At 40.6% G+C, this 24,368-nt stretch overlaps 2 long non-coding RNA genes across 2 annotated transcripts in view; one reads left to right on the forward strand and one right to left on the reverse strand.

Moving 5' to 3' along the window:
* The window catches only part of LOC309497226, a 34,735-nt gene extending 18,978 nt beyond the window's left edge, over positions 1-15,757 (forward strand). Inside the window, exons 2-3 of the long non-coding RNA XR_014205450.1 lie at positions 14,953-15,048; positions 15,407-15,757. This is a non-coding gene — a long non-coding RNA (uncharacterized lncRNA). The remainder of the gene's footprint in view (positions 1-14,952; positions 15,049-15,406) is intronic.
* LOC309497619 lies at positions 5,965-7,752 on the reverse strand. The gene is made up of 3 exons (XR_014205637.1): positions 7,598-7,752; positions 6,953-7,535; positions 5,965-6,288 (listed from the first exon to the last, which is right to left on the reverse strand). It is a non-coding gene; the product is annotated as an uncharacterized lncRNA (long non-coding RNA).
* Positions 15,758-24,368: the final 8,611 nt, after the last annotated feature.

Raw genomic sequence — 24,368 nt, forward strand, 5'->3', positions numbered from 1 at the left:
CAGGTTTAAAACTGGCCCCATTGAAGTCAATAGGGTGCAAATTTTAAAAAGAGGATAACACGGTGTAGGCAACACCGATTTTTGTCGTTGTTCTCTGTACTGACAGCACTCCAAATTTACAAAAAAATGGGCTCAATGTTAAAACTGACCGGAGTTCTCCTTTAAGTATTCCACATACTCTTCTTCACTACACACTAGGGGCAGATTACTGGAAAACATCCTGTGAAAGACAGGAATATGGAAACTGCTCCCTCTTTTTCCTCCTCTCTCTAATTACCAGCCTCCATATTGGCTTGCTTTAGAAGGAGAGGGGATAATTTGGTTTCAACATCCTTTTGGGAAATTAATTCATTTGACTAAAGTGACTTAGTAATTACAGTGACATCAAGGTTAATTGCTAAAGCTGTATTGCCATGGTGGCGTCCTGTCAAAAATCCCAATGCAATCTGTTCTCCAAATGGCAGCCAGGAGACTGATGATGGAGCAGGATGGTTTGACCAGTAAAAATGTTGTGCTTTCTACGTGCAACAAGTTTAATTCTGAAGCTTCTTGACATGATAAAAGTGTAAAATAATCATCATAATGGATTTGCCAAAGTTTGCAAGAAACTACTCTTGCCATATCAGAGCAGTAGGCTACTATGTTGGCACTAAATCTTATGTTTGTTGATATTGTTTATTTGCTCGAATGCCTAGCAAATATGTGAAAAAATTGTATGATGACCCAATCAGAAATGTTTTGCATAGTATGCCAAAATCTTATAACAATAATGCTTATGATTTGCATTTATCATTAAATTAAAAGGAGTAACCATTGCTATCAATAAAAATAAAATGTACAACTTTTTTTGTGGTGGGGTCAGTCAGAAGAACATTTTAACGACTTGCCCAATTAGGCTAGCAGAAGAAGAAAAAACGTCAATAAGAACTTAATCATTAACAAGAAATTGAGAATGTCGTGCAGTTTGTTTGAAAAGTTTCCATCCTAGAGTGATATATATATATATATATATATATATATATATATATATATATATATATATATATATATATATATATATATATATATATATATATATATCAGATAAACCTGCTCCTAGAATGGAACATTCAAACAAAACAAAAATGACTGATTACAAATGCTTGGTTCCTGACTGGTCCTTACTACAGCTCATATTAGTCAAGAACAAAGCACTTTTGACATCTAATCAAAGATCTGGCTGTAGGAGGCTAAGTTTAACCATACATGTTCAGAAAATGTAACCACAGTTACAGGGAATTTATTGGACCAAAGATTGACAATTAATAATAAAAACAATAGTAAATAATACAAAAATATGTATTTTTGTGCACATACAAATGTAATTACTACACAATAATTACATCATCAAAGAATTAGATTTTTTATTTTATTTAAGGAATAGATCTCAAGAATTTTAAGATTGTTACCTTATATATATATATATATAGTTCTTTTGATATATTGTATGTTCAGATATTGATACAACAAAATATTCTGGGGGCAATGGAAATTTTGTGAAAATGATCAAAGAAAATGCTGGTGCTGACTGGCAACTTAAAAAAAAAAAATGCTGCTGGGGAAAGAGTTAAGGATGTATTGTGTGGTAATTACATCTGTATGTACAAAAAAATACACTCTATAATGTTCACATAATAGAGATTTTTTTATTGTATTTACACATACCACCATTATAATTATACAGAATTGGTTTTATAAAAGTAGCTTCGACAGATGTGTTTGATGCCAATATTTGTGTCATTTATTGTTTCCAAATTGCTTAATACATTTAATCGGCATTCCACCTGGTTTATTCCCCCTAAACTCTTTGTGGGCTTAGAACTTTCTTACCTAACATTTATTAGATTAGTTATGAATAAAGACATTTAGACAGACATATGAATATCATGTGTGTTTGAACATAGCCTGAGCAGTCTGAAGATGACATTAGGTGAACATGAGGTAAAGGATGTCTGTGGGTGTCCCAGAAGGCCACAGGACAGATCTAGGAGCATGCACTGCCTGCAGGAAAAGGTCACTCTTCAGCCAGGAGTGATTAATAAGACACACAGCCAAGCGTCACTGCCATTATCAATACCCTGACTTAACCAGATGTCCTCTCCCTGAGAGAGAGCCATGAACGAGAGGAGACTAACTAATCAGATACTCATCTGCTGGACACTAATGAGGGTTAGTATGGGTTGGGTGGTCCATATTAAAAAGGTAAATGTTATAACTTCAAATGATTACTGAATAATTACAAATGATGTCATACATTCCTTCTGTTGTCTAATATTGTTGTATAAATATGACTAAAAATAGACTAATGACACCAAAAATGGCAGTATGGGACCGTATATTGTATATTTTGAATGTTGTCAGGGATTCTGCATTCTGGATGAGAGTGGGGAGAGCATTCCACCAGCATGGAACCGTGAATGAGAATGTTCTGGAAAGTGATTTCGTGGCTCTCTGTGATGGAGCCACGAGCCGTCGCTCGTTGACCGATCGCAGGCTTCTGGTAGGGATGTAGACTTGTAGGAGTGAGTGAAAGTAGGAGAGAGCTGAGCCTGTGATAGATCTGTAATCAAGTGTCAATGCCTTGAACTTGATGCAAGCAGCGAGTGGTAGCCAGTGCAGAGAGATGAACAGATGAGTGACGTGGGCCCTTTTTGGCTCATTGAAGACAAGACGAGCTGCAGCATTCTGAATCATTTGTAGAGGTTTAGTTGCACGAGATGGAAGTCCAGCCAGAAGAGCATTGCAGTAGTCAAGCCAAGAAATGACTAGGGCCTGGACGAGAAGTTGAGTCGTGCTGTAGAGACGGATTGGCAGGGAAGACGAGAAGCTCCGTCTTTGCCAGGTTGAGCTGCAGGTGATGTTCCTTCATCCATGCCGAGATGTCCGCCAGACAGCTTGAGATCCGTGCAGCTACTGTGGGATCATCTGGTTAAAATGAGAGGAAGAGCTGTGTGTCATCAGCATAGCAATGGTAAGAGAAACCATGTGCCTGTATGATGTGTCCCAGTGATGTGGTGTAGATGGAGAAGAGGAGGGGTCCAAGAACTGAACCCTGAGGAACCCCTGTGGTCAGTTGTTGTGCTCTGGATACCTTGCCTCTCCATGCGACCCTGAATGACCTACCTGTGAGATAGGATTCAAACCAGAGGAGGGAAGTTCCTGTGATGCCCAGTGATGAGAGGGTGGACATAAGGATCTGATGATTCACAGTGTCGAAGGCAGCAGACAGATCCAGGAGAATGAGAACTGAAGATTTGGAAGCAGCTTTTGCGATCCGTAGGGCTTCTGTGACCGACAGTAATGCAGTCTCAGTTGAATGCCCTTTCTTGAAGCCGGATTGGTTGACATTCAGCTGGTTGTTCAGAGACAAGAAGGATGTTACTTGGTTGAAAGTTGCTCGTTCAAGTGTTTTCGCAATGAATGGTAGGAGAGAGATAGGTTGGTAATTCTCTACAAGTGATGTGTTTAGAGTGATCGTGTTTTGGAGGAGCTGTTGATCTTGTTGTGGAAATATGAAGATTTTGCGGCATGAACATCAACAGAAAAGGAAGAGAGGAGAGGAGAGATTGATACATACTCAGGTCAGATGTGTCTCTCCGCTGCCCTGAGTTCGGTCCGGTGTTCACGAAGAACCTCAGATAACCAGGGGTTAGAGGGAGTAGCACGTGCAGGCCTGGAGGAGAGGGGGCAGATATTGTCTAGAGAAGAAGTTAAAATGGAGCATAAGGTATCCGTTGCGGTATTCACATCCAGAGATGAGAATTGTGAGGGTGAGGGAAGAGAAGAAGACAAAGCAGAGATGGGAGGGAGAAAGTGAGCGCAGGTTTCGTCTGAAAGTGACTGGTGGGGGGTTGGTGGTGCATGGGTAGAAAGTTGTAGATTGAAAGTAATGAGGAAATGATCTGAAACATGGAGAGGTCTCACCAAAATGTTGTCTGTGATGCAGTTGCGTGTGTAGACCAGGTCCAGTTGGTTGCCTGATTTGTGAGTACCTGTGGTGATGAGAGGCTAGGAGGCTAGGAGAGAGTTGAAGTCTGTTGCATACGGCTTCTCGAGATGAATGTTGAAATCACCAAAGACTACAAGCTGGGTGCCATCCTCAGGGAAAGAGGACAGCAGCACATATAGCTCCTCTACAAAGTTTCCCATTTGACCTGGGGGGCGATATATGACTACAATATGGATCTTATTGGGAGTTGTAAGTGTAATAGCATGATATTCAAATGAGTTGTTATTGCATAGAGAAGAGAGTGTTGAGTATTTCCAATTGTTAGAAATGAGAAGCCCTGTACCCCCACCCCTCCCAGACTGGTGAGGGGTGTGAGAGAAAGAGAAGTTGTCAGAGAGAGCAGCAGGGGTTGCTGAGTCTTCTGGACGAATCCAGTTCTCAGTCAAGCCCAAGATACTAAGAGTAGAATGAGATGCAAAGGCTGGAATAAAGTCAGCTTTATTGACTGCTGACTGACAATTCCATAGACCCACAGAAAGAGAGAGAGGTGTGTGTGAGGATGAGAGAATGGGACGCAGATTAGCAGTATTGCGCTGCCTTCTGCGCGTGATGAAAGAGCGTTATCGAGAGACAACAGGAATGTATTGAAAGCACATGTTGAGTAAGGGTAAATAAGATAAAAGTAGGAAAGGAAAGGGAGAAGAAGATACTTAAGTGCCTTCCTGGTGTCCTTGCTCGGTGGAGTCGGTGTCCTTGCTCGGTGGAGTCGCACAGGTAGAGTCGATGGTCTTTACCCGAGTCGGTCTTCACACAAGGAGGCTGAACACGAAAGCTGAACGCTGAACGCTGACGCTTCCGCGACAGCGCGCAAACGTACTCGGTTACTAACGTAACCTCGATTCTCTCTAGAAGAGGGAACGAGTACTGCGTAAGATATCTTATGCTAGGGGAAAATCCTTTTCCGTGAGATATTGAAGCCAAAAATTATCCTTAATTTTTAATAATGCAAAACGCGTTGCGGCAGCATGCAGACATAGGCAAGACAGCTCGCGCGCCTATTGTCTGCTCTGCGGCAACTGCAGCAGCCTATCGAGCGAGGCCTGGCGTGACGCCAGACCCAATCAGGGTGCTTCGCGCCCGCTGCGTCACGTCCCGCCGAAACGGGCGTGGTCTAGGCCTATAAATACCGCTCGCAGGCAGCTATTATCTGGTTTTTCATCATCGAAGCAACCAGAGCGTGTGCATGCACGGCAAGATACGCAGTACTCGTTCCCTCTTCTAGAGAGAACCGAGGTTACGTTAGTAACCGAGTACGTTCTCTTACGAGAGGTCTCTCGTACTGCGTAAGATATCTTACGCTAGGGGACCCAATGCAAAACGCCGTGCATGCTGAGATCTGACACCAAAGACCCAAGGGCGAAAGTTCACTGAAGCGAGAGCCAGCAGAAACACAGTCTTGAAAGACAGATGTTTCAGATCAATTGACTGTAAAGGCTCGAATGGTGCACCTTTCATGGCTTCCAGAACCGTAGAAAGGTCCCATACGGGGACTGAGGGGGGTCTGGGAGGATTCAGTCTCTTAACTCCTCTAAGGAAGCGGATGACCAACTCGTTCCTTCCTATTGACTGACCAAGCGGTGTTTCTGAGAACGCTGCTATAGCCGCCACATAAACTTTGAGCGTGGAAGAGGCCCTGCCCTTATCCAACAGCTCTTGTAGGAAGGAAAGCACCTCCGTCACTCCACAGTCTGTGGGTGACACGCCACGGGCTGTGGCACCAGCCCGAAAACACTGACCATTTCGAGGAGTAGAGCCGTCTCGTAGACGGAGCTCTAGCCTGCGTGATCGTGTTTAATACTCCTTTAGGGAGTCCAACATGTACCCGTTGATGGCCCAGACATGAAGGGACCACAATTCCGGGTGAGGATGCCAGATCGAGCAGTGGGCCTGAGAGAGGAGGTCTCTCCTCACTGGTACTGGCCACGGGACAGTGCTTGCTAACTGCATCACGACTGGGAACCAAGGTTGGTTTTCCCAGAACGGTGCCACCAGCAGTACTGAGCATCCTTCTTCCCTGATCCGTTCTATCACCTGAGGCAGGAGAGAGACGGGGGGAAAAGCATAAAGCGGGCGGCGGGGCCACACATGAGCCAGCGCGTCCCTGCTCTTGGAGAAAAATGAGCGTTTTCTTGAGACGCGAACAGGTCTACTTCCGCTCTGCCGAATTTCTTCCACAGCAGTTGGACTGTCTGTGGGTGTAAAGACCATTCGCCTGCCGGAACATTGTTCCTGGACAGTCTCTCTGGTCCTATATTCAGGATCCCAGGCACCTGCGCTGCTCTGAGCGAGCGCAGGTTGCGCTGAGCCCATACCAGGAGGCGTTCTGCTAGCCTGTACAGGTTCCTGGACCTGAGGCCGCCCTGGCGATTTATGTAGGACACCACAGACACGTTGTCCGAGTGGACCAGGACGTGGCGTCCTTTTATTTGGGGACAAAAATGCGTCAGCGCGTTGTCTACTGCCAGCATTTCGAGGCAGTTTATGTGCAGGAGCCTCTCCCGTTCCGACCACTGGCCGAAGAACGGTCTGCCCTCGAGCAGCGCTCCCCATCCCGAGGTGGACGCGTCCGTGTACACCACTTTCACCCTCGAGGAAGTCCCCAGGCTTACACCTGACTGGTACCAGTTGTTTGCTCTCCAAGGTTTCAGAGCTGTGACGCACTTCTGATTGACCTTGAGGCGAATCAAACCGGATGCCCACGCTTGGCGTGGGACTCGTGCTTTCAGCCAAAACTGCAGCGGGCGCATGCGAAGCAGGCCCAGCTGGAGTACTGATGATGCTGCGGCCATGAGACCCAGCATCTTCTGAAATCTCTTGAGCGGGACAGACGCGCCGCAGCGGAACGAGTTCGCTGTGCGTTGAATGTCGACCGCGCGCTGTGGCATTAGTCGCGCTATCATGGACAGCGAGTCCAACTCTGTGCCCAGGAAAGATATCTTCTGACTGGGTGACAGAGAGCTCTTCGCCCAATTGACACTGAGACCCAAATTCTCGAGGTGATCGAGTAAAATGGTCGTGTGTTCTATGAGCACTGAGCGCGATTGCGCTAGAATCAGCCAATCGTCCAAATAGTTCAGTACTCGCACGCCTCTCATTCTGAGGGGTGCGAGCGCCGCATCCATGCACTTCGTAAATGTACGGGGTGCCAGGGATAAGCCGAACGGCAGGACTGTGTACTGATATGCCTGGCCCTCGAAGGCGAATCTCAAATATCGCCTGTGACGTGACGCTATCTGTATTTGAAAATACGCGTCTTTCAGATCTATTGACACAAACCAATCTCCTTGGCGAACCTGCGCGAGGATTTGTCTGGTCGTGAGCATCCTGAACCGTCGCTTCACAAGCACTCTGTTCAGTTGCCTTAGATCTAGTATGGGTCTGAGACCCCCGTCTTTTTTCGGTACCAGGAAGTATCTGCTGTATAGCCCCCCTTCGCTCTGAACTTGAGAGAGAGGCTCTATGGCCCCTTTGTTCAATAGTTTCGCCACTTCGGCTCAAAGTAAATGTGCTACTTCTGCTTTTACCGTGGTCTCGACGCGCGCCGCATACGGCGAGGGCGTCGGCGAAACTGTAGCGAATAGCCTCTTTTTATAATGTCCAGCACCCACTTCGAAACCCCGGGCAGCTTTGCCCATGCGTCTGCATGAATAGCTAGGGGTTGAATACGAAGCGCGCTCCGTTCGCTCAGCGATGGAGAGGCTTCGGCGTGCTGCAACACAAGCGTCGTGCTCGTGACATTTGAGGCATGGGGCGCGCTGATAACAGCGGGCAGATTGCCCGCGCTCGACTCCTCTGCGGTGGTCAGCCGCGAGGGGGAGGGCTGGGCGGTTTCCGTAGGAACTGTCATGTCTATGTGTGGATGTGGGTGCGGGACAGCGGGCACACTTATCACACCGAAAGCATTGTTCGCTTGAGTGAAGCGAATGCACGCTGGTTTCGTTTTTACAGAAACCGTGAGACATGCATAACGTGCCGTTAGTGGGCACTGGGTAGTGGGCACATTCACCATGTTTGAAGCGCAACCGATCTGAGTCGGTTTTTTGTGTGTGACAGGCTGTGCTTGTGTGTAGGGATGGGCACTTGGACAGTGGGTATTCTTACTACGCATGAGACACCATCGGCCGTGGCCGGGACACCAGAAAATACACTCTTTTGGGGATTTATCTGGGTAGCCGTGAAAACGGCATTTGTGTGCAGGCAAGCGGGTGACAGAACCGGCTTGTTGGCTGCAGAAAACACTGGAACAGTCACATTTGCTGGAACTGGACGAGCGAATAGCTTTGGTGTGAGTCCGGCCGCAGCGGGACTGGAACACAGTCGTTCACGCACGGCGGGGCGGCGACCAGATGAGCGGGAGCGCGGTCTCGCGCTTCGGGCCTGGCGGCGCTGCGAAGTGGCGGCAGTGGACGGTGGCTGGGGCTGTGAGCTCTGTGCAGACGGTTTCGCACGGCCTGCTGCAGAGCTGGAGCGCTTCGGGAGGAAGTGCTTCATAGCCTGTGATGCTTTCTGTACCTCTGCGAATCTCTCCGCAAAATCCTTGACGGAGGATCCAAAGAGGCCTGTGGTGGAAAGCGGGGCGTCGAGGAACGCGGTGCACTCGGACTCGGCCATTTCCGAGAGCGTCAGCCAGAGGTGTCTCTCGGTCACAGTGAGAGAGGCCATATTCCGTCCAATGGCCTGCTCTGCAGACTTAGTAGCACGGAGAGCTTAAGTCCGGCACGCAGATCGCGTCAGGTCCTTCCTCGTCCAGCTTACGGAGGAGATCGGCCTGGAAGATCTGTAACGTGGCCATGGTGTGCAGCGCTGATGCAGCTTGCCCGGCGGCGGCGAAAGCGCGGCGGAGCAGGCTTGACGTAGTGCGGCAAGCTTTAGAGGGTAGGGCCAGCTTAGCACGCCGTCCAGCGGAGGGCGGACATAAGTGGGCCGCTATCGCCTCTTCGACCGGCAGCGAAAGGTATCCCCTGTTTTTGGCATCGTCAATTGCAGAGAATGCCAAAGAGACAGCAGGACGCACTCTAGCTGAATAGGGGGCGTTCCATGACTTAGCGACTTCTTCGTGTAGCTCAGGAAGAAAAGGCGCTGGTCTGGACGCAGGCGAAGCGCGCTCCCCAGGCAGGAAAAAGCCATCCAGCCGGTTGTGAGCGGGCTGCTCGGGCAAAGACCACTCGAGGGCGAGGCTCGCCACGGCCTGTGCGAGTACTCGCATGAGCTCCGTCTCGATGGACGCTCTCTTGCCTGACGGTGTGTGGGCAGGGGGCGCGGGGTCCTCAGAGCCCGCCCAATCCTCACTGCCTGACGCCAGGATAGAGCAGGAATCATCCTCTCGCAGCAGGGCTTCCTCGTCAGCGATGTCAACGGAAGCGGCGGCAGACAGCGGCCGCTGTCCGTCAGGAAGAGAGGCTGACGAAGCCGGTGAAGCAAGCGGGCGAACCGGCGAGCTTTGGCGGCTGGGGGAAGGTTCCGGGACCCGCTGGGCACGGCGCTTCTTACGGCGCGATGCCGCGGGGGAGCAGTCTCAGTGAAGAAGGCCAGGCGAGTCCTCAGAGTCACCATAGTCATCAGCTCGCAGGGGGGGGGCAACAATACCAAGTATTGGAAGAATATGAAAATCCAACAGGAAAAAGAATAACGGTTGCTTTTGTATTTGTAGGAAATAAACACGACCACATAAATTGTGAATAATTTGTTTATTTAACAGCTGTGGTGGTGGTTATGGCATATATCTCGGACTATCCTTCCATCTGGCATCCTTCCATTCCATACAGTAAACTGTTTCATTTTTGGAAGGATCGATGATGGGAATATGCGTGTCATCAATGTATCCAGCCACATTGTAAATCCTGAAGGAAATCTGAATTATTTGGTTACTTCCTATGGAATTCCAATGCTGACAAAAAAAACAAAAAAAAAAGATGACCAACTTTTTTGGTCTGCAAATTAATAAATTTCTTTAGCAACTAATTGTATAACTTATCCCAGCTAATTACAGTATAGAAGACATAGGGATGCTACAAAATGAAATCGGATATAGTGAGGCATTAAGAAACACAAAAAAATGTCTCATGTTATAGAGGCAGCACCAAATTAATGGCGTCTAACTCCCAGCAGGTGTGTCATGGAACAAGCAGATAGCTGCTAACGTGACAATGTGAAGACCCCATCAGGAGGAGAGATCACCTTATCTACACCTATAGATAGCTCATTCATCACACTTTGGCATATGACAGGGCCACAACCCTATCAGTGGCTCCATGGCACCGCACCAAAGTGAGGACCTTTCTCAAAATGACATCTCGCTTAATGGCCACCCCATCGTAAGTCTATATTTTAATTTTGTATTTATTAATTTGTCAGAAGCATGCATGTGACCGAGCAAGAATATTATTTGGACATTTTCTTTCTTTCTTTCTTTCTTTCTTTCTTTCTTTTTACAGAAAAACATAATATTTTAGAATGTTAAATTGTTTCCTTCATTATATCAATCTATAATATATAGAATATATATACCATATCTATAATATATACAATGTACAGTATATATATGTGTGTGTGTGTGTGTGTGTGTGTGTGTGTGTGTGTGTGTGTGTGTGTGTGTGTGTGTGTGTGTGTAATGATTAACAGTAATGAGATTAATACATTTACAGAAATCTGAGAATTTTACTTGAAAAGAGAGAGCATAACAATATTTTTCATTAGTAATGCATTTCTTTATTGTTCTTTTTTATGTTTTCCTATATTCTAAAATAGATCGATTTATATTGTATCTAATAACAAAATTATATATACATATATATATTTTTTATCTGTCTTTTTTTTATGAAAAATTTTAAATAATAATTTACCTATGTAAGAGTGATAGAAGAACGACAGAAAGAGGGGCACAGCTGAACATGACCGTCTGTTCAGGGTCAAACCTCTCATGGGCACTATTCGTCATGCTTGCAAAGCTATCGATCATCCTAAAAGAAACTTAGCTGTTGATAAAAGAATGGTGGCATGCAAAGCAAACACAGGTATGACACAGTACATGAAAGCCAAGCCAAACAGGTGGGATTTCAAGTTGCTTGTTCTTGCAGACTCTATGTGGATACACAGCAGACTTTTCTGTGTATAGAGGAAAGAACAACTTTCCCACAGGCCATGGACTGTCATATGATGCTGTGACGTCTCTATTGGATCATACATTTTTGGGTTCTGGGTACCATGTGTACATGGACAATTTTTAGTCCTAAGTCCTAAGCTCCTAAAAGACTTGTTTCCAATGACGTTTGGTGCATGTGGGACTTACAGGGACAAGATTGATAGCTCAAAAGTCTTGTGAACAACTATTCAGTACGTGTTATATGGCCTTATTGCGGTGACAATTTTTTTCTCTGAACTTTCTAATCACACATAATCTTTATTTTGCTCACATATTATTATGGTTGTGCTGAATACAGCAAAATCACATGTTGTTGACCAATTGTATGTTATAAGTATCTGAAATAAGCACAAATGTCAGGGCATGTCAAAACATCTCAAGGGCCCCAAAAACACGTCAGACCCCTAGAGGCCCCTTAAAGCTGCTTGTATTGTATTGTGATGATATATATCTTATCCACTTTACACTTTATTTCGATGGTCCACTTTAGACAGTCTACTTTGTCTACTCATAAAAGTATTAGTAGATTGTAGTAGAATGTAAGGTTAGAGTTAGGTCAGGTGTTAGAGTTTGGGTAAGTAGATTAAGTTGACGTAGTTGCAAAGTTACTTATAGTCAAAAGAATGTCTGTTGGGGGAGCATCAAAATAAAAGTCTTAGCAGATATTAGGCAGACAGTCTACTAATATTCTAATGAGAGTTAGTTGACATGTAGTTGCAAAGTTACTTATAGTTGGTAGAATGTCTAAAGTGGACAATCGAAATAATGTGTTACCTTTGAAAATATTTTTACCAGACAGGTAAAATAAGTGCTATTTAACAATTAATGCTATTTCATAAATTAAGATGTTTTGTATTGATTTACTATAAATGTAATTATTTAATATCCTAATACAGTTCAACTACAAATTCAACTTTTTTTCAACACACTGTGAACACTACAGCATCAACTGTGTAAGCATATTGGCATAATATGCCTCTCATGTGTATTAATTATAAAAAATCTGTTTATAGGCCCCCTAACCTTCCAAGATCTAGGCCTTTATGTGTGTGTTTTTTTTTTGTGTGTTTTTTTCATCTTTCCAAAATAATTAGGGATAATTATGGGGTAATCCATTTAAAACCTCATAGTGGGATTGTTTGAAATCGACTCATGTACTCCCAAGCTGATGAATAAGAAAAATCTTTTTTAACATGCTCTAAAAAATGCCAGCCACAGTGAATACCCAAGTGAGGAAGTTAGTTCTATTTTTATTAGATGAAATGCAGGGTCCAGTCTGTCAAATGAAAGCGCAGAAAATGCAAAGAGAGGAGTAAAAATAATTGTCGAAAGGGTTATTATGCAAATAGTTCAAACAAGTACTGCATCAGACAGAAAGTAATCTAAATGCCTTTATGCCTCAAATGGTGCTGTAACCGACCAAGTGCATAAATGTTTTCAAAGGTCAAGTGCTCTTTAACAGCATTCATGCAGTTGTAGTTTATTATAAGTAAATATAAGTTACCATTATATTTTGTCCCTTGTGAAGAAATCATATGTCTTGTTCCAGAATTTTGCTTTCATAACTATGAGCACACTTCTGATAATTTCACCAAGTAGGATATATTCCTGTATCAATATCCTTGTTCCCTACAATGTAGGCAAAATCTGACCCACACACACACATTTAAATAGCTGTGTTAATGAGAACAGGTTTTTTTACACCCTAAAGTAACACTATCTCACACCCTAAACTTTTTTAGTGTATTTTTAAAATTGTCTTACAACTTACAAACTGAGAGTCTTTCAAAAGAGAGGTTTTGTCAGGCAGCCAGACAGTCTCCCCAAACTGTATTTAGGGTGTACAGGCCCACACACATACAGTGGCTTAAACATGTTGTCATGCATGGTAAAGATCATTCATATTGACAGATTTACCCAGCTGGTTTCCCAATTTCCTTCGCTTTGTAACTGTGAGAATGTCCATTTGCTCTCCGGCAATCAAACACGACCCTAAAGGTGACAACAAGGACAACCACGATGGATTACTTGTCAATTTGCTTACGTAACTAAATCATGTCCTAAGAAGATGTATTGCGCCGCAAAGCAGGGTAGACAAGTTGTGTGGATATTAATTTACAGCTTGATTCATATATTTTAACAACTGACTACAAGTGGCAGAGTGTGGATTGGGTTTAATTTAGATGTATTACTGTTAAAAGAGGCTGGCAACGCAAAAGAAAAAAGAACATATTCTGCTCAGGTGTACATGTATGCCACATTTCTATATTAAAGAATAGGAGTTTTAAAAGTCAATCTTAAAAACAAACAAAATCTTTGGCACATTAGATGCTTCAACATTTGTTTTAAGATGGTTAGTTAGTGTTCGTTTTAGTGTGTCAGCAGGAGATTCACATTTTAAGTTTTCAGTCATTTATTTTGCAAATATTATTATACAGTGAGATTTACTCCATAATCTCAGTTGCTTCTGTCTCTTCAGTTTTCTCTGTGTGGATCAGATCTCTGTGTGGAATATATATTCTGTGGTAGGACTCCTTGTCCATACAAAATTCTCACCGGATTAGATTGGTGAGAGACTTTTTTTTTTTACCTTTAAAATGTTTAAAGACTTTTATCCAAATTATTCTTCTTATTATTCACCTTCTTCTTCTTCTTTAGCTGCGTCCCAATTCAGAGGCTGAAGAAGCTGTATTCAAAGGCCTAATGCGTCACAGTGACGGCTGTCCCAATTCGAAGGCTCCTTTAAATGTGGCCTACAATTGTGTTATATGTAGTTGATACTATCTTACGTACATAAATGGACTGAGGTGAACATATTTAAAGGTTGTGAACCCTATATGGTTTTTGGTTAGACTATCCCATTTAACAAACCTCAGTTCGACCCTCATGGATTTCAAAGGATGCCGCCCCTGAATCTTCTTCTTCTTTCTCTTGTTCTTGTTCTTCTTCTTCGTCTTCAAAAAAATACATTGTAACAGTTCATTTATTAAAAAAAAAAAAATAACACCAACAAGTCAAGTGAAGTCACCTTTATTTATATAGCGCTTTTTACAATACAGATTTTATCAAAGCAGCTTCACAGTGATAACATGAAAATAATACAGCAAAGTTTGTTTCTAGAAGAAAATTGCGTCATCGTCCACCTTAAGTAAGGCAGATCAATAATATTGTTGAATATTAAATGTCTTGATTATGATCCAGACAGCAATACAGGTCAGAAGTCAGATTGGATCGGAACATTCAGAATATTTATCCAGTTCCATCTGGTTGGAGGTCGAAGTCATCACGCCGGTATGGAGACGAGTTTGTTGAGGATCAATGCCGATGGCTGTTGTGTCGATGAGGCCTTCACAGGGCTGATGAGGCTGGCACTTCAGGGATATCTTCAGGCTGGCTGGCACTTCAGGCTGGCACTTCGTGGATGGGTTCAGGCGCAGGTCCACCATCTGATCTGGATACGGCCCGGATTCGGCTGACTTCAGTATACCTTGGAATAAACAGAAAGACTAACATTAGCGTAGATGCCATTCTTCTTATGATGTAAAGAGTACATCAGGTGTTATAGGAAGTGTCCCCGGTTCCGGCTGACCTAATCTATGCAGCCTAATAATCATTTAACTGATTTGAATAATAGAAATGTATAATGTTCTATATGAATGCCAGGTAAAAGAGATGTGTTTTTAGTCTAGATTTAAACTGACAGAGTGTGTCTGCTTCCCGGATAATGTTAGGAAGACTGTTCCAAAGTTTAGGTGCTAAATAGGAAAAGGATCTACCGCCAGCAGTTGATTTTGATATTCTAGGTATTATCAACTGGCCAGAATTTTGAGATCACAATAGACGTGAAGCACTATAATGCGTTAATAATAATAAATTGTTACATTTATATAGCACTTTTCTAGGGACTCAAAGCGCTTTACATGGAAGGGGGAATCTCCTCAACCACCACCAATGTGCAGCATCCACCTGGATGATGCAACGGCAGCCATATTGCGCCAGAACGCCCACCACACACCAGCTTACTGGTGGAGAGGAGACAGTGATGAAGCCAATCAGTATATGGGGATGATTAGGACATGATGGACAGAGGCCAAGGGGCAAATTTGGCCAGGATGCCGGGGTTACACCTCTGCTCTTTTTCGTAGGACATCCTGGGATTTTTAATGACCACAGAGAGTCAGGACCACGGTTTAACGTCTCATCCGAAGGACGGAAAGGTTAAGAGCTCGCTCAAGTACTGCGGAGCTAAACCATTCAGTGCTTTGTAAGTAGTCAGCAATATTTAAAAATGTATACAATGTTTAATAGGGAGCCAATGCAGTGTTGACAGAACTGGGCTAATATAGTCATACTTCCTGGTTCTAGTGAGAACTCTAGCTGCTACGTTTTGGACCTACTGGACTTTGTTTATTAAGCGTGCAGGGCAACCACCCAGTAGAGCATTACAATAATCTAGCCTTGAGGTCATGAACGCATGAACTAACTGTTCCGCATTTTTCATTGAAAGCATATGTCGTAATTTAGATATATTTTTAAGATGGAAGACTGCGGTTTTACAGATGCTAGAAACGTGGATTTCTACAACAACAAAAACAGACAGTATAGTCAGTGCAACAAACGCTAGCATGATTTATAAATAAAACAATTTAAATAATATTAAAATATAAAATATAAAAGTCAAAGCAGTCCAATGTTGATTGGACTCCATCACAGAACAATGTAGATCATACTTGGATCAAGGTCAGTAAATTATGACATTTTTTTTATTCTTTGGTATCTATTGAATGTGCTTTTAATGGACTTTTTTTCTCAAACTATAACTTCTTGACAGGTTTCTTAATAGTCAGTCTGGTCTCGTTGTTAAACACTGAACACTTACTGGACTACCCACCTGTAGAAACGTACCAGTGCGATCCTGTCTCCAAGTCTTCTCCCACTCTTCAGTGAAAAATACGTACCTGTGCGATCCTTTCCCAAAGTGTCAATTCTTCAGTCTTCATCCATCTTCTGTGATCATCTCATCTTCAAGTCTTCTGGTTTTCCTCTCATTCATCATTCATCACCGTCTGCAACAGATAAGAACTGTCACTTTCCTGCCAGTATCACCATATTGATCTGCAATCCAGTTACTCACCTGCTTAAGTCCCTTATGTCACTCAAACTCTGTTTGGAATTTACCTGTTTTTGCATCCTTCTGTTCCTTGACAAACTTACTGTCTCTACTAGCACCTTATCTGTGATATGAGCCCATCCATGCTTTAAAATTTTTACTATACAGGTGAGATGCATGCAGGTACTTGTAGGAACTTACACATTAAGAGATCATCATTCTTTCAAGATGAAAGCATAAATGGACTTTGAACTATGCTGTCTACTGAGAGCTGTATCAAATTAACCATATACAGTAGCTGACTTTTAAAATGGAATAACTTGCCGACACAAGTATGCATGACGGAGCTCCTAACGGGAGGACTCAGACGTGTCTCCACTGGTGTGCATGACTACTTTGGTTTAATATACCTCACTCTTGTTCTTCAGATGGGCATTCATGCATGAATGTCCATTCATTTTGTCTGGCTGAAATAACACACATCTGACCTCATTCACAGCCAGGGCTACCATTTCTCTGGCCCTAATGCAACGTCCTCTCTGTTTATTGCAGACAACATGAACATAGAGGGGAAAAAAGCACCAAGCTTGAAATTAAGCATTTGGGCGACACATCAGAATCATTTAGATGAAACAAATAGATTGAATTTTATCACGCCTAATTCCATGGACTTTGTATTGCATTGAAACACCAAGGGAAGCCCCTGTTTCCTGGCCATCTAAATTAGGCATAACTGGAGAGATGCATTTATATAGAAGTTTTAATAATGTTGGAACAAAAACATTTATTAGAATTTTTATTATTGGTGTTGCTTACACATTAGATTTTTTTTAATTAAAAATTTTTTTTTTTTTTTAAATTAATCCTAATAAAAAATGATTGCTCCATTGAAAACAAAGGACATACTGTACTCCAGCCCCCCAAAATGATTTAGGCCCTTATGCCACATTTAAAAAATGTATGAGTGTCATTACAAAAAAATAAGGAAGTGACATATTTTGTTTCATTCAAGTAAAGCTTTTCAAAGAATAACGTTTGTTTGGTTTTAAATGATAAAACAATGCTATGTGAGAAAAAACAAAAATGTATATCATGGCCATGAATTAACAATTTGTTCCCATGACTTACTAATATCTCATCTCATTTTACCAATTCGCTCCAAGTAAATCATGTACACAACATAATAATTAATTCCCTTGGTTTACTAAATTGAGGCCATGTTGTAATAATTCGTTCTCTTGTTTTAGTTCAATCAAAACAAGGGAACGAATTAGTTCAACATGGCCACGATTTACTAAAACGAGGGAACAAATGAATAAATCATGGGAACAAATTCTTAATTCGTGGCCAAGATATAACTAAGTGAATTAGTAAATAATTGCCACGATTTACTAGAAGGAATTCTTAATTTGAGGGAATGAATTTTGCATTCATGTCCACAATATATATTTTTGTCTACACGTCATGTTCGAGTCTCCATACAATGCTGTTCAGAATGAAGATAAAACGTATTGTTACACTTATGGTCATATAACATATTATGGTTATGGACACTTATGGTTATGGAACATATCCATAGTTAATGTGATGAACTACACTTGCTACATAAATGTAGTGTAGCTAGTTCTGAGAAATAGTTCTTAGTTCTCTAGCATAATTTGTTTGATATTCATACATTTTAAGTGACTTAAATGTTCAAGTAATTTTAGGGGACTATATCCAACATTATCACTGACTGTCAAAAAGGAATTTCTCAAGAAAATGACATCTGTTATCTGTTAGGCTGTTTCATATGTAAGTCCCAAATACACATAGATATGAATTAAAGGTTCAAAGGTGAAAATGAAACATTTACAGTTTCATGGCCAGAAAGGCAAATGTTTAATTTAGGTATATCTCATGGTCTGTTAACCAGAATCTCAGTGTAGAAAAGAAAAATAAGCTTTTCTGTTAAAGTGAAAAATTCATAACCCCTGGCAGAGCAGGATGTGTCATGCTTCCTCTCTTATGAAGACAAGTTCTGTAAGGAAGGAAGGATATCTTTGCAAATACACTGACAAATATGTGCTTATCTATGTGCCACTGTCTTAAATTGATGCAAATTATGTTTAATCAAGATGTTAAATAAACTTTTAATAGAGAATAAACAGCCAGATGTTGTCAGGATATGATGTAATGTAAAATGTCCTGTCAGGTGGTAAAAATTAAATGTACAAATTTTATTCATATTAAAAATATGAATTAAAATGTTTGAATCAATCCGACTACATCAGCCTGATTACATTAGGTACTACACATGTACAACATAGTCTTGTTTATTAATTGCATTGGAATTTATGAGTGTTATACTGATAAAAGACTGAATAAAAGACTGAATGCTGAAAGTTACAGTACTTCCATAAGACTGTGCATTTACATTCTCAAAGTGAAAAATGAAAATAATCTTCTTATCCAGTGAGATGTGTCAGAGACCAGAACATTGCATTGTGTCCGTGAGTTGAATTCAAGAATCAAATCAGGTTGTTGAATCATTCAGACGAGATTTGTGATGTCAAGGTTTTCTGTTAGTAATGACAATGTCATTATGTAGCTTAAATATGGCACAAGTGTATATAGCCTTATGGTAATTGTATTTTGTTGTTTTACACAGAATTCTGCCTTCCCTAAAAGCAGCATTCTAGTTTGGCGATTTATGAAAGTAAGAGAGAATATCAGAAGAGCGTGAGTCCAGGTTAATGTCACTGATTCTGTATGCTACCACACCAGCTATTAATTACATGCTGATTAGAGTCAGCTGGTGAAAATTAATCACAGCCGCAGGAAGTTATTGTCCTTGCGTTTACAGAGGACAACGCCATGCTTTAGACATGACAGTGAAAGAAGGAAAAAAAATGAAAGAAAGGGTGGCAAACAGAGGAAAGACTAAGGAAAAAAAGATACAGTGATAAAACAGTAAGCAAGGATAAAACATGAAAAATTAAACATGATGAAATGCTTCATTCTCTAAATTGTATAAAATATGGTCAGTTACATGTCCCTAGAGATATCCAACTGTGATTTGTTCTCATCAAACAGATCCACCTCACACGTACACTACCAGTCAAAAGTTTTGGATCTGCAAGATTTGTAATGTTTTTAAAAGAAGTCTCTTCTGCTCACCAAGGTTGCATTTATTTAATAAAAAATACAAAAAAAATGTAATATTGTGAAATATTATTACAATTTAAAAAGCTTTTTTCTATGTGAATATATAGTAAAATGTAATGTATTCCTGTGATCAAAGCTGAATTTTCAGCATCATTACTCCAGTCTTCATTGTCACATTCTAATATGATGATTCTTTTATCAAATGATTTTTTTAAATAAATGCTGTTCTTTTGAACTTTCTATTCATCAAAGAATCCTGAAAAACTGTTTTTAAAATTGATAATAATAATGTTTTGAGCATCAAATCCACATATTAGAATGATTTTTGAAGAATCATGTGACACTGAAGACAGGAGTAAGGATGCTGAAAATTCAGCTGTAATCATAGGAATAAATTACATTTTAAAATGTATTAAAATAGAAAACAGTTATGTTAAATTGTTATATAATCAAATAAATACAGCCTTGGTGAGCAGAAGAGACTTATTTTAAAAACATTAAAAATCTTACAGATCCAACACTTTTGACTGGTAGTGTATATTCTTTATTCTTTTATTTTGGATAGCCCCTTGAGATGTACCATCTCATTTTCAAGGGGGTCCTTTCAATCACTGATTGAAAATAACAACAAGAGCCACACATGCTCAAAACATGACAATACACAATAACACATATAAAAAGAAAAACAGCACAAAAATAAAGACCAAACTCAACAGGACATCATTCACAGCATGTTCCCCCCTAAGACCCACCACCTCCCTAAATTATACAATAAATTACATGGTTTACATTGAAAAATAAATAAATAAAAAATTATAATAATTAAAAAAATTAAGTAATAAGGCCTCATAGGCTGTTCACATGACATTACAGCATTCTAATGAGCCCAAGATTTACTACAATATAAGCTGAGAAAAATAATCCTCAATTAAAACATGTACATGGTGTCTTTAAATATGCAAATAGTGCCGATTTAAATAAATGTAAAGATGTGATAGATTTCAGTGACAATGGGAGGTTATTCCAGTCTGTAGGAGCTTTATGACAAAATGCTCTTCTCCCAATTTCCAGATGGATTCTTGGTGTAGCAAAAAATTAATGTAGCAAGTGTCGTGACGTATAGGATAGGCTGAGATGTGTCTGACAAAGTATTGTTGAAGATAAGGGGGACATTTATTGGCATAATTCGTGCAATTAAAAATAAATATATACCAGTGATACCTTCTTCTTTCTTTAGGTTGGAGCCAGTCCAATTTTTCATAAAGCGTGCAGTGATGTGTCATAAATGGATACCTTAAAACAAATCTACATATGGAATTAAATAAAAGATCTAGAGCTTTGAGAGGAGGACACTTGATGTGTGGTAAACAATATCTGCATAATCATTTAACGGTAATAGGAGTTGCTGCGCAATACGCTTTCTTGTACCAAATGTAAAGCAATCAATGGAACGGTACAACTGACACAAACATTGTTTAACTTTCTTGACTGTAGCTTCAATATGAGCATTGAATGATAGCTCAGTATTTAACCAACTAACTTAAATGCATTTACATTTACAAGAGATCTTCCATCATTCATGCAGATTTGTATTTCATTCGTGGTAACTTTAGATGGTCTCAGCTTAAACAACATAGTGCATGTTTTTTTCTCATTAAGAAAAAGGTTGTGCTCTCTGAGCCATTTCTGGACAATGATAAAATCCGATTGTAATGCATTTTGTACCTGGTCCTTCTGGTTATACGATGCATATAGGACTGTATCATCAGCATAAAGATGGACATTACAGGATAAACAAATACAGGGCATATCATTAATATAAACAGAAAAAAGGAGTGGCCCCAGCACAGAGCCTTGGGGCACACCTTTACCTATAATCATACTAGTGGAGCATGTATTTTGTGATACAACATATTGACGCCTACCATGTAAATAGGCATTAAACCATAATAAAGATCTTTGGCTTAAGCCAATCGAATACAGTTTATCTAGGAGTAAATAATGATCAACTGTATTAAACGCTTTCGAAAAATCAATAAAGATGGCTCCAGTATATTTTCGTACATCAAATGCTGTATACTGTACATCATTTGTAAAGTTGAGGAGAGCTGTGGTAGTAGAATGATTAGGTCGGAATCCAGATTGTGCTGATGATAAGATACCATGTTCTTATCTGATCATACATGGATTTTTAAGGAAGTGAGACAGGAGGATGTTTGACTTTATTTTCCTCCTATTATTCACGTTAATTGATATCTTAACCTTCAGCATTATCAAGCATAAAACCATTGTATCAAAAAGCATTTCTAACACTTGACTCAATGTGACAGTCAACATTTTATTACACATTACAGACTGAGATTTTAAAATTAGCACCATTAAGTAAAGGACATATCTGCTCATAAAGAGCCTGCAGATCTATGAAGTCACATTTAACACAGATGATTGATTGATTGATTGATTGATTGATTGATTGATTGATTGATTGATTGATTGATTGATTGATTGATTGATTGATTGAAATGTAAAAAAAATAAATAAAAGTAAGCCATTTATATATTTGGCAAGTTGCAACAGTTGGCAGAAAGTTGGCAGCAGGATTATCTGTCTGTCTGCCTAACAGTAAACAGAAGTGTTCAAGAAACTTAACTGAAAACAATCATTATTTTTGTAATTTGGTTTAGTAATACTAGAGGCACAGAAAACATACATTTCACCTGTAATTCGGTTTTAGTGTGAACTTATCATTTACCTTTACTTATTATTGAAGTATAATTATGTGAAATATTAGAGTATCCAGGTTCTGAGTTGGTACTGACTGTATGACAGTCCGTGCACTAATTGCTTGAAGCATTTTGCATACAAAAGAAGGAAAACACTTTTAAGCAAAATATCAAAAAACTAGGAAGCTCTTTCTGTAAAATCTTGTAAGATTTAATCTAACTACCTGATTTTACACTTTTTCTGGGAGTTAGGACACAAATGAGTTATGCATTTAAAGAAGGAGAGACTGGAGATGAATTTAAAACTGTCAGTTTATTTGCTCACAAATTAAGACAGGAATAAAATGACTGTCATACATGACCACACTCCAGAACTGAAGAATTTACAGGACAAGAAAAAGGGAATCGTAAAAAAATAAAAAAATAATAATAAAAAAATAATATATATAAATAAATAAATAAATATATATATATATATATATATATATATATATATATATATTAGGGCTGGGGGAATTAACACGTTAATCTTTGCGATTAATTTGAAATGTTTAACGCGTTAAAAAAAAATAACGCAATTGACGCAGCACTTTTTTTTTTTGCCTCGTTTTAATGATTTCCTGTTGCGTCTGCTATTAAAAAGGCCGAAATATGCCGTCCCGCCCCTCCATGTTCGGCGGTCAGGTTTCATTCTCGGGCAGCTTTCATGAGCGGGTCTTTTCCGCTCGGTATGTGCGTCGCGCTCTGTGCTCCGCGCGTGCGTGTGTGTGTGTGTGTGTGTGTGTGTGTGTGTGTGTGTGTGTGTGTGTGTGTGTGTGTGTCGGCTCGCTCTGTCGTTAATGGCCCAGCAGCGGCGAGCTCTCGTGTGTGTGTGTGTGTGTGTGTGTGTGTGTGTGTGTGTGTGTGTGTGTGTGTGTGTGTGTGTGTGTCGGCGGCTCTGTCGTTAACGGCCCAAAGGCTTCAATCATGTACTAAGCACTGGAAAAGTAAAGTCCACTCAAGTAACGTGAAATTTCTCTGTTGACTTCTGTTTGCTGAGCTGGTATAGCCATGCTGGGCAACAATGGTAAAATGACCTGCTCTGATCACATGCTCTGGTAATAATAGCTTTGTAGGACTATATTTTGTTTTAATAATTAATAAAATAATAATAATAATAATAATCTGTTAAATTGATTATGTTGATTGATTATTGAAAAAGAATAATATATTGATATATTGATGTTTAATATTTTAATATAGGGCTATTTTCTGTTCCCTTTTTTTCCTGTGTTGTTTAATTAGGTGATTCTAAGTTTAAATATTGATGATTACAAGCTTGGGGGAAGCGCAATTAATTGCAATTAATTACAGAAATTGTGCAATTAATTAGTTAATTTTTTTTAATCGATTCCCAGCCCTAATATATATATATAATATAATATAATATATATGTATATAATATAATATACATATTGTCATATGCCCGTGAGCGGAAAATACGCACTTGCAACTTCGAGCCGGCGGGCCGCCGGCCGCTGCGTCAGGAAGTCTTGCGTGATATCAGGTCTCGCGATGTAAACAATTGCTTTACGGCCAAAAGAAATCTGCTAAAATGCTGTCATTATTGCGCTCCCTCGCGCTGTCCGAACCCGAATGAAGAAGACGTTTTAAAGAACGTCCCATCTGCTTTGATGTCGTTGATCTATAGCCTCTGGTGTCTGAGAATCACCAACGAGTTTTTACAACAGTGTTGTCAAATATCTATTCCGAAGCTGTGGGGGGAGCTCTAGAGAGAAACCTGCGAGCAAAAAGCGAGAATACAGCGAAGAAGTCCCGAAGCTACTGAGTGCTGCTTTAAATGATAATGAGCTTTGCTCACCCCGCCCCTCTGCTCTGTGTACACCGTCTGTAACACAATAACCATAACGCGTTGTTCATCATAAACGTGGGATTATGAATTATATTGAGAACGTAGTACATAGAAAACATGCCGTAATGTACCCTGAGTGTAAACCTTAGATGCATTCATCTTGAAGCGTGCAAGCGATTTGCAAAGATTAATATATTAATAAAGGTTAATAAAACGTTACACTTACTTCTTCTGGAGGTTCAGCAGGAACACGTTGGTACCGATTAATTTTTTTCAGGAGCAGCTTCTTAGCAAAACTAGCTTTACTGACCCTCATTTGTAAAGCAGTCTGGTGTGTGAAATGATTT

This window comes from Leuciscus leuciscus, assembly GCF_965113295.1.
Source record: "Leuciscus leuciscus genome assembly, chromosome: 4".
In the NCBI taxonomy this organism is placed as follows: Eukaryota; Metazoa; Chordata; class Actinopteri; order Cypriniformes; family Leuciscidae; genus Leuciscus; species Leuciscus leuciscus.